Genomic DNA, 15,020 nt, shown 5'->3' with positions numbered 1-15,020 from the left:
AAGGCAGTCACTTAACCAACTGAGCCACCCAGGCGCCCGTCTTCTGTCCATTTCTTGATTGGATTATTTGTTCTTTGGGTGTTGAGTTTGATAAGTTCTTTATAGATTTTGGATACTAGCCCTTTATGTGATATGTCATTTGCAAATATCTTCTCCCATTCTGTCGGTTGTCTTTTGGTTTTGTTGACTGTTTCCTTTGCTGTGCAAAAGCTTTTTATTTTGATGAAGTCCCAGTAGTTCATTTTTGCCCTTGCTTCCCTTGCCTTTGGAGACGTGTCTAGCAAGAAGTTGCTGCAGCCGAGGTCACAGAGGTTGCTGCCTATGTTCTCCCCTAGGATTTTGATGGATTCCTGTCTCACATTTAGGTCTTTCATCCATTTTGAGTTTATGTTTGTGTGTGGTGTAAGAGAATGGCTGTCCAATTTTCCCAACACCATTTGTTGAAGAGACTGTCTTTTGTTCATTGGATCTTCTTTCCTGCTTTGTTGAAGATTAGTTGACCATAGAGTTGGAGGGTCCATTTGTGGGTTCTCTATTATGTTCTATGGATCTATGTGTCTGTTTTTGTGCTAGTACCGTACTGTTTTGATGATTACAGCTTTGTAATAGAGCTTGAAGTCTGGCATTGTGATGTCACTAGCTTTGATTATATTTTTCAACATTCCTTTGGCTTTTTGGGGTCTTTTCTGATTCCATACAAGTTTTAAGATTATTTGTTCCAGCTCTGTGAAAAAAGTTGATGGTATTTTGGTAGGTATTGCATAGAATGTATAGAATACTCTAGGTAGCATAGACATTTTCACAACATTTCTTCTTCCAATTCATGAACATGGAATGTTTTTCCATTTCATTGTGTCTTTCTGAATTTCTTTCATGAGTGTTCTATAGTTTTCTGAGTACAGATCCTTTACCACTTTGGTTAGGTTTATTCCTAGGTATCTTATGTTTTTTGGTGCAGTTGTAAATGGGATTGACTCCTTAATTTCTCTTTCTTCTGTCTTGTTGTTAGTGTATAAAAATGCAAGTGATTTCTGTGCATTGATTTTATATCTTGCCACTTTGCTGAATTCCTGTATGAGTCCTAACAATTTTGGGGTGGAGTCTTTTGGGTTTTCCACATAGAGTATCAATTACATTAAGTTTTTAATGTTATTTTAGCATTGGAATGTGAAAGAAAGTTGTAAGAAATACTTGTTTGTACAATGTCTCAAAGATTAAGTATTTCAATACTAATAGGCCTTGTTGACCTTTTTATCCCAAGGACATTATGTTAGTCCATTTGGGCTGCTCTAACAGAATGCCATAGACCAAGTAGCTCACAAACAATAGAAATTTATTTCTCACAGTTCTGTATGCTTGGAAGTCCAAGGGCAAGGTGCTAACAGATTTGGTGTCTGTTGAGGACCCACTTCCTGGTTCATAAACAGTTGTCTTCTTGCCGTGTCCTCACATCGTGAAAGGGATAAGAGAACTCTCTGGGGTCTTTTTTATAAGGGCTCCACCTTCATGATCCAGTCAACTCCCAGAGGCCCCACCTCCTAATACCATCACATTGGGTGTTAGCACTTAACATATGAATTTGAGTGGGACAAACATTCAGTCTATAGCATACACTAATATTGATTTTATGTGGTATTACTAATTTTGTTTAAGCAATCCTTTGGCACGGTTGCCATCACCAAATTATCATGGCAGTTTAAACTTAAGAAAACCAATGAATTATCTCTATGTTTGACACACTTTGTCTCATAACTACCAACTATAGTAGGAATTATTGTGTCCATTTTACAGGTGAGAAAACTAAAGCTCAGAGAAGCTAGTAACTTTTCAAAGGTCTCTGACTCAAACCAAGATTTAATGCAAAAGTGAGACTGAATTCTTTTGAATTCAAACACTATTTTTCAAATCTCTTAAAAAGCCTAACAGACATGTTCATTTCAACAGGTTTTCATGATAATAATTTTCAGTGATTTCATTTAGATAGACTGTATGTAGTTGCTACCTAAACAATTATAGGCTACTTCAGGGGGCCTATATGTAGGAGATGCTCCCAGTGTTTCATTCTTATTCCTTTGGCACTTATTATATCCACACACAAAAGCTGTGTATGCATATGTGTGTTCATTACCAGCATATGTATGTCTTTACAGACAATAGGTACTGGGAATTCATGCTCCTCCCCCAACTCATGATTGCAGACAGGATTTGGTGGGGATATTCCTGGGTTGGGTAACTCTGAGATCTGTCCCATCCTGTCTCCCAGAGTTCCCCATGGCCTTAAAGTTCAGTTACCCACAGTAATAACTTACATGGTAACATATTCATTATTGGCTACTATATGTCAAATATTTGTGTGCACCTTCCCTCCTACCCCAAAATTCATATGTTGAAACCTAATACTTGGGGTGCCTGGGTGGCTCAGTCAGTTAAGCATCTGCCTTCGGCTCAGGTCATGATCCTAGAGTCCCAGGATCAAGCCCTGAGTCGGGCTCTCTGTTCAGTGGGGGATGGCTTCTCCTTCTCCCTCTGCCCCTCTCCCAACTTGTGTTCTCTCTCTTTCACTTGCTACTCTCTCTCTCAGAAAAATAAATGAATCTTAAAAAAAAAAAAAAGAAAAGAAGCCCAATGCCCAATGTAATGGTATTAAGAGGGGGGGCCTTTGGAAGGTGCTTAGATCACGAGGGTGGAGTCCTTGTGAATGGGATTAGTGCATTTATAAAAGACATGCCATAAAGCTTACTAGCCCCTTTTGCCATGTGAGTAATAGCTAGAAGGTACCATCTAGGAAGAGAGGGGTGCCTCACCAGACTGAATTTGCCTGGGCCTTGATCTTGGACTAGCCTCCAGAATTATAAGGAATATATATCTGTTGTTTATAAGCCACCCAGTATATGGTGTTTTGTTATAGCCGTCTGAGCAGAATATGACATTGACTTTCTTCTCTTTCCTGCCTTACTTCCCTTTTCCAATAGTGGGTTTTTGTTTGTTTGTTTGTTTGATCACTCCAAGTTAACTACTTTCACTTGAATCCTTATCTCAAAATCTGTTTCTAGGGTAACCCAAACTAAGACACCATCTTACCTATTTGTTATGGATACTGGAAGTAAAACTTTTGGCCTGAAGCACAGACAAATCCAATCACAGGCTGGAACCCCTCATCAGGAATTTACAAAGATGGCTTCTCATTTGCTCTGCTGGTTGTCTATTCCTTGTTTTTGCCTCCTTATCTCTATTTTATTTGACTGCACACTAGAATTCCCAATTTGCTGCTCTCTTTCTTCCTTTTTTTTTTTTTTGGCAATGCATTTGGGGTTGACTTTCTGGTTATTAGGTAGACTTTCTCTACTTTATTTACCTAGTTTCTTGACACTACATGTTACTTCCATGTATTAGTTATCTATTGTTGCATAACAAATTACTGCCAAATATTTTTTAGCTTATGACAATAAACATTGGTTATCTTACAGTTTTTGTGGGTCAGGAATCTGGGTACAGCTTAGCTGTGTGCCTCTGGCTCAAGTTGACAGTCAAACTGTTAGCTAGAAGTATGGTCTCATATGAAGGTTTGACTGAGGGAGATTTGCTTCCAAATTCACTCATGTGGTTGTTGAAAAGCTTTGGTTCCTTGCCGTATGGGTCTCTCCACCGGACTACCTCATGACATGGTGTATTAGTCTACTTGGGCTGCCATAACAAAATACCACAAACTGGGTTACTTAATTGCCAGACATTTATTTTCTCAGTTATGGAGGCTAGAAGTCCATAGTCAAAGTTTTAGCAGTTTTAGCTTTAGATGAGAGCTCTCTTCCTGGCTTTTAGACAGTTGCTTTCTCTGTGTCCTTACATGACCTTTATTCTGTGCATGTGTGGAGAAAGAGAGATTTCTGATGTCTCTTCCTCTTCTTATAAGGACACCAGCCCTTATGTCCTCACTTAACCTTAATTACCTCTCTAGAGGCCCCATCTCCCGATACAATCACATTGGGGGTCAGAGCTTCAACATATGGATTTTGGGAGAGACACATTTCAGTCTCTGATACACGGCACAGGAGAGAGTGAGAGAGTTAAGTGAGAAAAGCATCCTTGATGAAAGCGATAGCCTTTTCTAATCTCATCTTGAAGGTGACATCCCATCACTTCTGCTGTGTTCTATGTGATAGAAGTTAGTCCATGAGTTTAGCCCACATTCAAGAGGAGAAGATTAAACAAGGGTGTAAATTTAGTAGGCAAAGATCATTAGGAGTATATTGGAAAAACTCTCTGTGTGTCTTCCTTTACTCACACACATAATACTTAGGACACCGAATATGTGGGGCTTTTTTTCCCACACATCAGACAATTCTCCACAACATCAGCTGGATGTCCTACCGTTTAATTCAATTTAATTCTGACTTGCCAGAGTAAGTGCAGACCTCATAGGTTAAGGGCTCATCCCACAAGACTGCCCTCAATTTCAAATGCCAATACCAAGTAGTAAGTTCCCAGGTTACCCACAACTTCTCTGTGATTTGGTTACAAAAGAGCTTCCTACAGTCCCCTCCTTGGAATTGATCATTTGCCAAAATAGCTCACAGAACTCAGGGAAACATTTACATTTATAGTTTAATATATAATGAAGGATATGATAAAGGATACCAACAAACAGCCAGATGAAGGGACACACAGGGTAAGGTGTGGAAGGATTCTGAGTGCAGGAGCTTTTGTCTCTGTGGAGTTGGGATGTGTCACCCTTTCCAGTAGGTAGATATGTTCACCAGCCAGGAAGCTCTCAGAGCGCAGTACTTCAGGGATTTTTATGGAGCCTTCATCATGTAGGCATGATCAATTATAAACTCCATTTCCAGTCTTCTCCCCTCTCTGGAGAATGGACAATGTGGGTGTAGTGAATATGTGGGGTACCTCCATGGTCTGCTACAAGTACCCATATCTCAGTAGGTTGCTGTGAGAATTAAATATGGTTATATACATATAACATCCCAAATTTTTTAATTTTCTAGAGCAAGCATTCATGGGGGATTTTACTAGTTACTAACAGGTTTGATTCCTGGAGGGAAACATTCATTAGACAATAAGCTAGGGAAGAATACTACCCTGAAGGGTTCCATTGGGTAGATTTTAGAAACTGCATTAGACGTTTGGCCATCATCTAAAATATGTGGGTTCCTTGACCCCATTTATATCCACTCTGCTTTCCTAAACTTCAGACATTTAGCAATTCTGGTATCAAATTCAAGAATAAAGTAAATCGTAGGGCATCTGGGTGGCTCCGTCGTTAAGCGTCTGCCTTCGGCTCAGGTCATGATCCCAAGGTCCCGGGATCGAGCCCCGCATCGGGCTCCCTACTCTGCAGGAAGCCTGCTTCTCCCTCTCCCACTCCCCCTGCTTGTGTTCCCTCTCTCGCTGTGTCTCTGTCAAATAAATAAATAAAATCTTTAAAAAAAGAAAAGAATAAAGTAAATTGTATGCTCAAAGGGGAGAATGAACCAGTTGTATTTGTATGCATATGATGAGGAAAGAGAGGAAGCTGTATTCTAACTGAGGGTGTTATAAATCGAGAACTTGGGTGAGAAAGGTACACACAGATTAATTTATAGAATCCTGTCAGCAATGCTACTTTTAAAATAGCACCTATAGGCTCTCTGGCAAAGGAAAAGTGTAACAGCTGGAACTGCTCCAGCCTCAGGCTTGTAAAACCACCCGTAAGTGAATCCAATAAACAGATGCACATTCCTACCTTGAACCACACCTCCTCCCCCACACTCTTCCACAAATCCTCCACACCAACCCTCATGAAAATATTTAAAGTCGGTTTGCAAAATCGAGGCCTCAACCCACACTCATTACAGCCACAATCTCTTATCTCCTCTCCTTTGGCCATTTCTCAATATGCTGACTCTCTTTGCCAGCTTTGCCTGCTTCGCATGTCAGAGCAGAGCTTATCTTGGGCAGAGTTATTCCTAAAGGATATGGAATAGGATGGAGCCTTCATCCATATCTGGATCCATTCTTGAGCTTTCTAGAGGAGTGTGGTTCCACCAGCTAGGAATTCCTACAGCAAAGTCATTGGTTCATTTGGTAAATGTTTTCAATTCTAGTTTATGACAAGCACTGTGCCAGGCACCAAGGACACAACAGGGCACACGCCTCAGACCTTTCTCTTAAGGGAAGTCTGGTAGGGAGACAAACAAATGCGCGGGAGCGCAGAGCATCATGGGAGCACACAGGAGGGGGAGGGGCGGGCTTGGCACGCGAAGCTCCTTGAGGAAGGGCGAATTGGAATCACCAAAGTGGAGGTGGAAAAGATAGACGTGGAAGGAATTGAGGGAAGACTATATGAAAAGTCATGGGAGTAAAATTCCAGATTAATTTGCCAACCAGGTGATTATCAGAGACTAAAGAGAGCACTATATCCATCAGGTCCTGGCTTCTTGGTCTACAAGCTGGCCATGAAGCTGTGGGAGTTGGAAAGAAGTCCAGCAGTGCTGGCAAGATGCTGAGTCCAGGGTGAGTTTGGTTGGGCCATGGGGTATGTTTGAAATTTGAATTTGAATGTCTTTGGGAATTATGGACTTTTTGTAGTTTGCCCCAAACCCTGCCACTTTTTAGTGTTGTAAACCAGTGGTTTATGTATTATGTTGCCTGTCTGACTCCTTTGTGATCCTGTTCCCTGGTCTGACTCATTCCCTTGATTTTTAATATAAGGAGCTTGATTGCTAGATAAATAGATCATTCATTTATTCTTTCATTCAACAAATACTTATTTTGGCTCTGGGAAGGGGGCTGGATACCCAGTGGTGATTTTGGCTTCAGTGGAGATGATAGTCTGAAGAGGAAGACAAATAAGTAAATAAGCAAATGAGTATATAATATATAAATAATGACAAGTGTGTTGAGGGTAATGTGAGATGGTAATAAGGGCCTACTTTAGAATGGATGGCTGGAGAGCCTCTCTGAGGGAGAACATTTAAGCCAAGACTAGAAGAAGAAGAAGAAAGTTTTGGGAAGAGTTTTGGGGGAGTGTGCTCCAGGCAACAAAAGTGAAGCCAAATGTGAAGTTGAGCAGTTGGTAACTTGCACAAGGGAGTTTCTGCTCACCAAACCGTGAACCCTGGCATGGGGTTGTGTCGGTCCAGAGGAAGGGATATGCAAATTGCGGGATAGTGAGCAGAGACTCCATGAGAAGGCCCTAGCTGGGAAAGACCAAAGACCAATCTTTGAACTCTGGAGAATAGACGTCCTTTTAAGGTAGAATGAGTATTTGAGGGGTGTGTGTTGGGGGGGGGATGGAGTTGGGGGATAGATCAAGCCGCAGGTGGTATGGGAAATCCAGCCATGTTGGAGGAAGGCAATTTGTGGAGATGAGGGTGACAGGGACACACTAGGGGGGGGTGCATCTCTGCTAGGAAGACCCAATACGGCAAGTCATCTGGCTTCCAGTCAGATCCATGCCCTGGGAAAAAAAGATTTAGAAATACAAAGCAATGAAGGGAAGGAGGCAGGTAGAACAAGCCCAGCCTTAGGCTGATGGAACCTGGTGACACTGGTTTCCAGCACCATGGGAAAGAGGAAGAAAGGAGAGGGAAAAAGGGTCGGATTTAAGTAACAGTGCAGGGACCCAGTCACCAGAACTGGGGCCTAGGATCAGAGAAGAGTCAGGGCAAGGCTCTTGGGATATAGGATATTGGCTGCTGGCCTTTAAATTCCTTCCTTATAAAGCTTAACTTCGGGGAGTGCCCAGAGCAGAGCTTGGTTTGTAGGAAGTAATTAACCTACATCAGATCTGAAGATTAGATGGACAATGTGAAGATCCAGGCAAGTCATAACATGATCTGCACATCTGGTGTCTTTAAGCAAAGTAGAGCATAAATGCAGTTTGATGTGACTCAGTCTGGGTGCACCAGTGGTGACTCTTAGTCATTTCTACATTATTTTTTCAGTTGTGTCAGGCATTTCTTATCCACCACCTCACATCCTCACGACACTGCTGTCCCTAGGGTCCTTGGCCACTTGTTTTCCCCAGCTGCTATGGCAACTAGCTTCACATGGGTATAACCCAACTGTGCCCTGCTTCCTGCCCCTGCTGTGCATTACTTGCTCACTGCTCTGGGCTTTCCCCAAAGCCTCGGGAGGTGTGAGATGCTGAACTGGCATCAGGTTACATGCAACCTGAAAGTGTGGGGGAGTGAATGTCCTGTGAAGTGAACTTTGGTCAAAGTGAGATGGAAGCTAGTTGATAAATCCTTCCTTCTCCTGCTGAGACATACTAGCTTATATGTCTCAGAAGATGATTGTGTGACATGGAACAATTGTTCCTGTTTCCAAGCAGTGGCCAACTCCATGGCCTTCCTTTTCTGCCACACTCCCCCTTTGCCTCTTTCCACCTCATGGGATTGTACCTTTAATAAAGTAGTAGTACATAAGCTTTTGCCTCAGGCTTTGCCGAGGTGCAATCAGTTTCCAAACTGTGCTGGGGTCAGTGGCTTATAGGTCAATAGCTGCACAGGTCAATGTTAGCCAAGAGCCACACCTGGCTCTAGAGCCCCTGAGATGTGGCTGGTCCTAATTAAAATGGGGCATAAGTGTAAAACACACATCGGATTTTGAAAATGTACAAAAAGGATTTAAAATATCTCATTAGTAATTTTTAAATATTTATTGCATGAAGAAATGATAATATTTTTGATATATTGAGTTAAATAAAATCTACTACGAACACTAAGTTCACCTAGTTCTTTTTAACATTTTAAAGTGTGGCTGCAGGGGCGCCTGGGTGGCTCAGTCGGTTAAGCGGCTGCCTTCGGCTCAGGTCGTGATCCCAGGGTCCTGGGATCGAGCCCCATGTCAGGTTCCCTGCTCAGTGGGGAGTCTGCTTCTCCCTCTGCCTCTGCCTGCCGCTCTGCCTACTTGTGCTTTCTCTCTATCTCTCTATAGAGATAAATAAATAAATAAATAAATAAATAAATAAATAAATAAATAAAATCTTAAAAAAAAAAGTGTGGCTGTAATATTTCCATCAGACAGCACTTGTCTAGAGTTTGTGGAATCCAACTCTTAACCCATTTGAAAATTTAGAACCATACCTGGCAGTTTCCCATCTCTTTTTGTTCTTTTGGGACTTCTCTTGTTTTCTACAATTTCTTTAAAAGTTAGGAATCAGGAATGCAGTCAAGAAGTGATACTTCCAAACCAAGGGAATATTTTTATAGGGGTCAAAAGAAGCAATAGCTTGTATATTTTGTCTATGGGAATATTAAAATGGCCATCTGTATTCGTTAATGCATGATTTTTCAAGACGTTACATTTATAATTTAAACTATTAAATGAACAAAGGCCTCTATTTGATGCCTTACCAGGCATATTAGCATAAGTGCAATAGGTGTGCAAAAGGCTAACAGTTTTATAAGCATTAATCTTCTGGTATATTTTATTATATGTATTTTCCGTGCTATAATTGAATATCATGAGTATAGTGCCTAAGGATTAACTTTTGTGCCTTTTTTTTTTTTTTTTTTTTGTTCGCTGCTAGTATCAATCACATGTTATGATTTGGCAGGCTAAATTAAATTTGTTGCAGGATTTGGCCCTACTCCTTTCTCCGGAATTTCCTTGTGGCTTTCTTGCCCAGGGAGGGTATTTCATCATCAAATTGTCTTATTAAGCTCTCATGCACATGACATCGGCTACGCACTAGATATAGTACCAGTCAAATAGCCGTGCATTCCACTCTGTTCTATAAAAAGACAAGGTTCTGGCTTGAAGTCACATTCCTTCTCTTGAAATTTGGTTCTGGCTGGATTGAAATATTGCTGAAGAACGGTTTGGTGTGAAGTTGCTTGAGGGGTAAGAGTTGAGTGAGTTCATACTTAAAAGGAATGTGACTTGAGTGGGAGGGAGGAAAGAGGGGTGAGGAATCCGCTTCAAGCTGAGCAGGGAATGGAGGGACCAGGTTTTGAAGATTCAAAAGGAGCAGTGGTTTTAAAACAACACATCAAATTCACTTGCCATAACACCCTACCTAAGTGTAAGCTTTTTAGTTTTAGTTTTAAGTCAACATGATAGCAGACTATGTTCCTTTTATTTTTGGTGATCAATTTCTTGTTAAAAAAAATCCAGGAAACCTACTATCCCAGGTTTTGAAATATCAAATTTGAATGTTGAATTTATTCCAACATGATTCTAAAGATGACCTACAATATTCTCCCAGCAGACACAGTGTTTGAATTGATCCCGACAGCCAGATTCAGAGATGAGTTTCACATGCTGAGGGTTTATTAATTTCCCTTATTTTCTAGCCTCTAAATTCTGTTTTCATTGAAATTTTCTTTTCTTCCTAAATACAAGAAACTAAATGTAGAGAACCAATTCTATCAAAAGCTTTATTTTGATAAGAGAGGACTTAATGAAAAGTTGATTAAAGATTTGCTCGTAACTGAATTGTTAAATTAGTATTAACTTCATTCAAGAGCATAAACAAGCAGAGCCCTGGGACAATCCCAGTAAATCAGGAATCAAGAATTTCAAACGAAAGTCCCTAACCTGTTTTGCAGTCTTCCAGGGAGGTTAGAGTTACAGGTACTACAGTAATAGAAAGGTAAAGCTTATGTCACATTCACAGCCCATGAGGATCTTTATCTACCCTGTAGAAGTTCACCTGCAAAGCGGACTTAAGCCCACACCACAGTCTTGTCCAGTCTGGTTTTGTTATGTTAAATAAACATCTTTTAAAAATTACCGTTAACAGCTTTCACTGCTCATAAAATTAAGGTTACTCTGTTAACATTTTATGACCCAGAGAGGTAGATTATCATAGATAGAAAACGTGAAAGAAAATGAACTATAGCTTAGATTTTTTGTCAACCAACTTAAAGTATAATATTAACAGCAAACATCATCATGATAGTCGCTTTTGAAATTATAGAGACTTACAGGGATGATATCCATGCTAAGTTTGGAATAGAGGACTTGGCTGACCTGGGATTGGTAAACAGTGGGAAGGCTGTGGCTTTGGTATGTGGCCAGAGGGGCTGCATTTTATTCATTGTTATCCTCCAACCCCAAATATAGTTCTGATACATAGTGAGCCCTTGTAAATATAGACTGAATGAAGGATGGGAAGCTAGGGGTCGTCAGTGGTGTTGCCAGCCACCAGGGCAAGTACTAGATGTGAGCCAGGAATGGGACCAGGTGGAAGCTGAGGAGGTAATGGGAGAGTAGTACAGGGAAACGCTGCTGAGGTTTTCTGGTGCATTCTCACCTTCAGGATTGCATGTGAGCTTTTCTTTTCTTTCTTTCTTTTTTTTTTTAAAATAAAGATTTATGGGACGCCTGGGTGGCTCAGTCGGTTAAACGTCTGCTTTCGGCTCAGGTCATGATCCCAGGGTCCTGGGATCGAGTCCCGCATCGGGCTCCCTGCTCAGCGGGGAGCCTGCTTCTCCCTCTGCCTGCCGCTCTCCCTGCTTGTGTTCTCTCTCACTTGTGCTCTCTCTCTCTCTGATAAATAAAATCTTAAAAAAAAAAAGAGATTTATTTATTTATTTTAGAGAGAGAGAGTGAATGGGGGTAGTGGCAGAAGGAGAGAGAGAATCTTGAAGCAGACTCCCCACTGAGCACGGAGTCTGACATGGAACTCTCTCCCAGGACTCTGAGATTATGACCTGAGCCGAAACCAAGAGTTGGACGCTTAACTGACTGAACCACCCAGGTGACACATGCGTGGTTTTTGGAGAGTCATGTTAGAGGTGCTCTGCAGGAGAGGTCCACCTGGATACAGGTCCAGTGGAACTAAGCAGAATAAGGAAAGTAAGTTGAGTCATAACTGTGTTCATGATAAGTGGAAACACATTTTTGAGGACTGTGAAAGGAACCTGAGAAAAATTAAGTATAAAGCTATTGAAAACACTGAAAAAAAGAGCTAAGTTCATTTATAAAGAACATATTTAATATTGGTTTTTAAAAAGAAAATAAAGAAGGGTGCCAGAGTGTCTCAGTCTGTTAAGTGTCTGCCTTCTGCTCAGTCATGATCCCAGGGTCCGTTGGGCTCCCTGCTTAGTGGGGAGGATTCTGCTCTTCCCTCTTCCTCTGCCCCCACCACCCCCCCCAGCTCATGTGTGCTCTCTCTCTCTCTCTCTTTCTCGTGCATGCTCGTGTGTGCACTCTGGAAAAAAAAAGAATAAGCTAATAATTGCATTAACAGTATGTATAGCATTTTCCTTTTAAACATAAAATGATGTTTGGGTTATCGCGCTTAGTGTAAGTTGTTAACAACAAAGGTGTGGTGGGAGGGCCAAGAAGAGGGAACTAAGTGAGCATCTCGTGTGCCAGGTCTTATGATAAAGGCTTTGCATGTGTCAACTCCTGTGACCCTCACAATATATTACTAACACTTGAGAAATTGACAATGCCTCATAGAGAATATGCAAGAAAGCTCTATTCCCCCCTTGTAATAATTCCACATATAATACACAAATACACACATATTATAAGTTTCAAACACCAAAGAAGGTAGACAGGATAAATTATCGTCACTCCTCACACTTTCCATAATCTCACTTTCTTTCACATATGTGATTGCCATTAACAATTTGATATGTGGCCCAACAAATTTTTTTTATTTGCACATATGTATATGACTTTTTAAATGTGAGGGTAATTGTAGAGAAGCACAATTCATTGGAACATAAATATGAAATGATTTAATAAAAAAAAATGACTTTCTCCCTACTGTGATGTTTTAAACTTCTCTTTCTTATTGGGTGGCATGTAGGTTCCTTAATGAAATTTCAGTCCCTTTCCATAACTTTCCTGTTACTTTCAGTTATTAGAATGATTTCATTTCAATATTTATGATTCTATATTTTTTAAGACTTTAGTCTTAAATGCAATTCAGAGAGAATTTCCTCCCCTGAACCTCAGTGAAGGACAGATCTGTGTGAGATCCAACTGCTCAGTCTGCGTGGGAGTGGGGGTAGGGAACTTGCCTGCAGCCTTTTCTTGGTTGGCTGCATCTGCTATCCTAGTCTTTATGAGCTTGATGAAGGCTGTAGAAGTATCCATATGCTCCTTGCAAGAGAGGCTTGCTTCCATTCAACCTTGGTGGGCATCAGTAGCCCTTTGTCATATTTAGATACCTCTTCCAGCCAAGGATGGCATCCTTTCTCATTCTTTAATATGGCACACCTCTGTCCCCATCCAACACCCAACTATGGTGGTTCTAAGAAGAGTTCTTCTAGTCTCAACTGCTCGCCACAACTATCTATAAGGCTGGCAGACACATGTGGGATCCCTTCTTCCACCTCTGTCAGAAATCAAGAACTTGATGGGGATGGGAGCAATTCTGACTTTCTTTCTACCTGGTACCCCTGCCACTGGCCACTTGCCATCTCTCTCCAGTTCTCTCCTCCTATGCGGGGAGACCATTTAGATCTGCTGGTCCTGTGTGGGGAGCACGGAGCAGATCATTAGATCTGCTGGCCAACCAGACAGGCAGATGAGGAACAAAATGTCAAACTTTTTCTTGCAGTCACCCCGTCTTTACAAGCAGTTCTGTTGGAGCCTCACTAGAGATTGTCCACCTTGTCGTGGGGGAGGGGAAACAACTCTCTCTCTCCCTTGCAAGGGGAGCTGAGGGAATACTCTTTTCATGAATTGCTATTGTAAGCCTGGTGACCTCCTCCCCTCTCAGTTCTCTTTTTATGTGGACTAGAGGAGGGTCATGTGGTGGTGGGTGGTGGTAGGTCTTGTTGTACATTTTTGTTTCTGTAAGGTCTGTGGGAAGGAGGGTGAACCCAGTTTTGACTGCTTTGTGCACATAAAACATGAAGTGCTTAGTGCCTTCTATTTTCAGCCCTGACCCTTAGGTGAAATTTTGCACTGTGAGAAAAATCCAAGTTGACATCTTGTTTCATATCCTCATACACTAAGAACTTGCTCCCTGTGCTGGTTGTTCTCTATTTGTCCCTCTGCCCAAGATCTATTCTCCACCTTTATCTGTCCTGCAGTGTGCCCTGGTAAAGCTGACTTCTATGGATTACATTACTTTGGCTCCCTTGTCCTCTTGCTTCTGGTTGGTTCTGGCTAAAAGGGACACTGATAGGAGACTGGAGAGTGGTAAAGAAGGAAGTCGGAATATTTATAAACCTCTCTCTCAACCCATGATCCTCTGTGGCTGAAGGGCCTGCCTAGCTGCCATTCTTCCTTAGCCCTCTTGCTACTTGAGCTCAAGACTGGTAAAGCTTCCCACTCTTGCTAATACCAGGGTGCATTACCATCCTGTGTTGCTTCCCTTAACCCTTTCTGTTCCTTTAACCCTACCACACCTTTGAAAAGAGCCCCTTCATTAAAATAATTTTAGTTAAATCCTTTGAGTGGGTCATCTGTTTCCTGTCATGACAATGACAACATGGTCCCCTTTTCCATTAGCAGAATATTCTGAGGTCTACCATGTCATTAGAAATATATTTATTAAAATGAAAATGGCTGCTTAATCTAATCACAAGGAAACATCAGCCATACTCAAATTGAGGGGCATTCTACAAAGTAATTGGCTTGTTCTCTTTAAAAATGTCAAAGTCATGAAAGACAAAGGAAGATGAAGAAACTATTCCAGATTAAAGGAGACTCAAGATACTTGGCAAGTAAATGCAATACCTGGTCTTGGACCCTAAAGAAAAGGACCCTAAAGAAAAATTTTAAATTTTGCTGTAAGTAACAAATGTGTGTGTGTTTGTGTGTGTGTTTACGTAGAAGGAGAAGGAGAGAGGGAGGGAGGGAGGATAAAGCAATTGTGATAAACTGTTGACATTTGGGGAATTCATTCTGCTGTTTTTACAACTTTTCTGTAGGTCTGAAATTATTTCAAGATGAAATGAGTGTGCAGTGTACATGACCTCTGCCTTGCTGTGGGTCGTTTATGTAGGTTGTCTCCCATTTTTCTCCAGGACAAGGAGTCCTGCAGTGAACACCCTTGTACACATTATCTCTCTGTACGTGTGCCAATATTTCTGTTGACAGAGTTGAAGAAA

This window comes from Leptonychotes weddellii, chromosome 1 (genome assembly GCF_054177405.1).
Source record: "Leptonychotes weddellii isolate Sample4059 chromosome 1, ASM5417740v2, whole genome shotgun sequence".
In the NCBI taxonomy this organism is placed as follows: Eukaryota; Metazoa; Chordata; class Mammalia; order Carnivora; family Phocidae; genus Leptonychotes; species Leptonychotes weddellii.
This window is presented reverse-complemented; position numbering follows the sequence as displayed.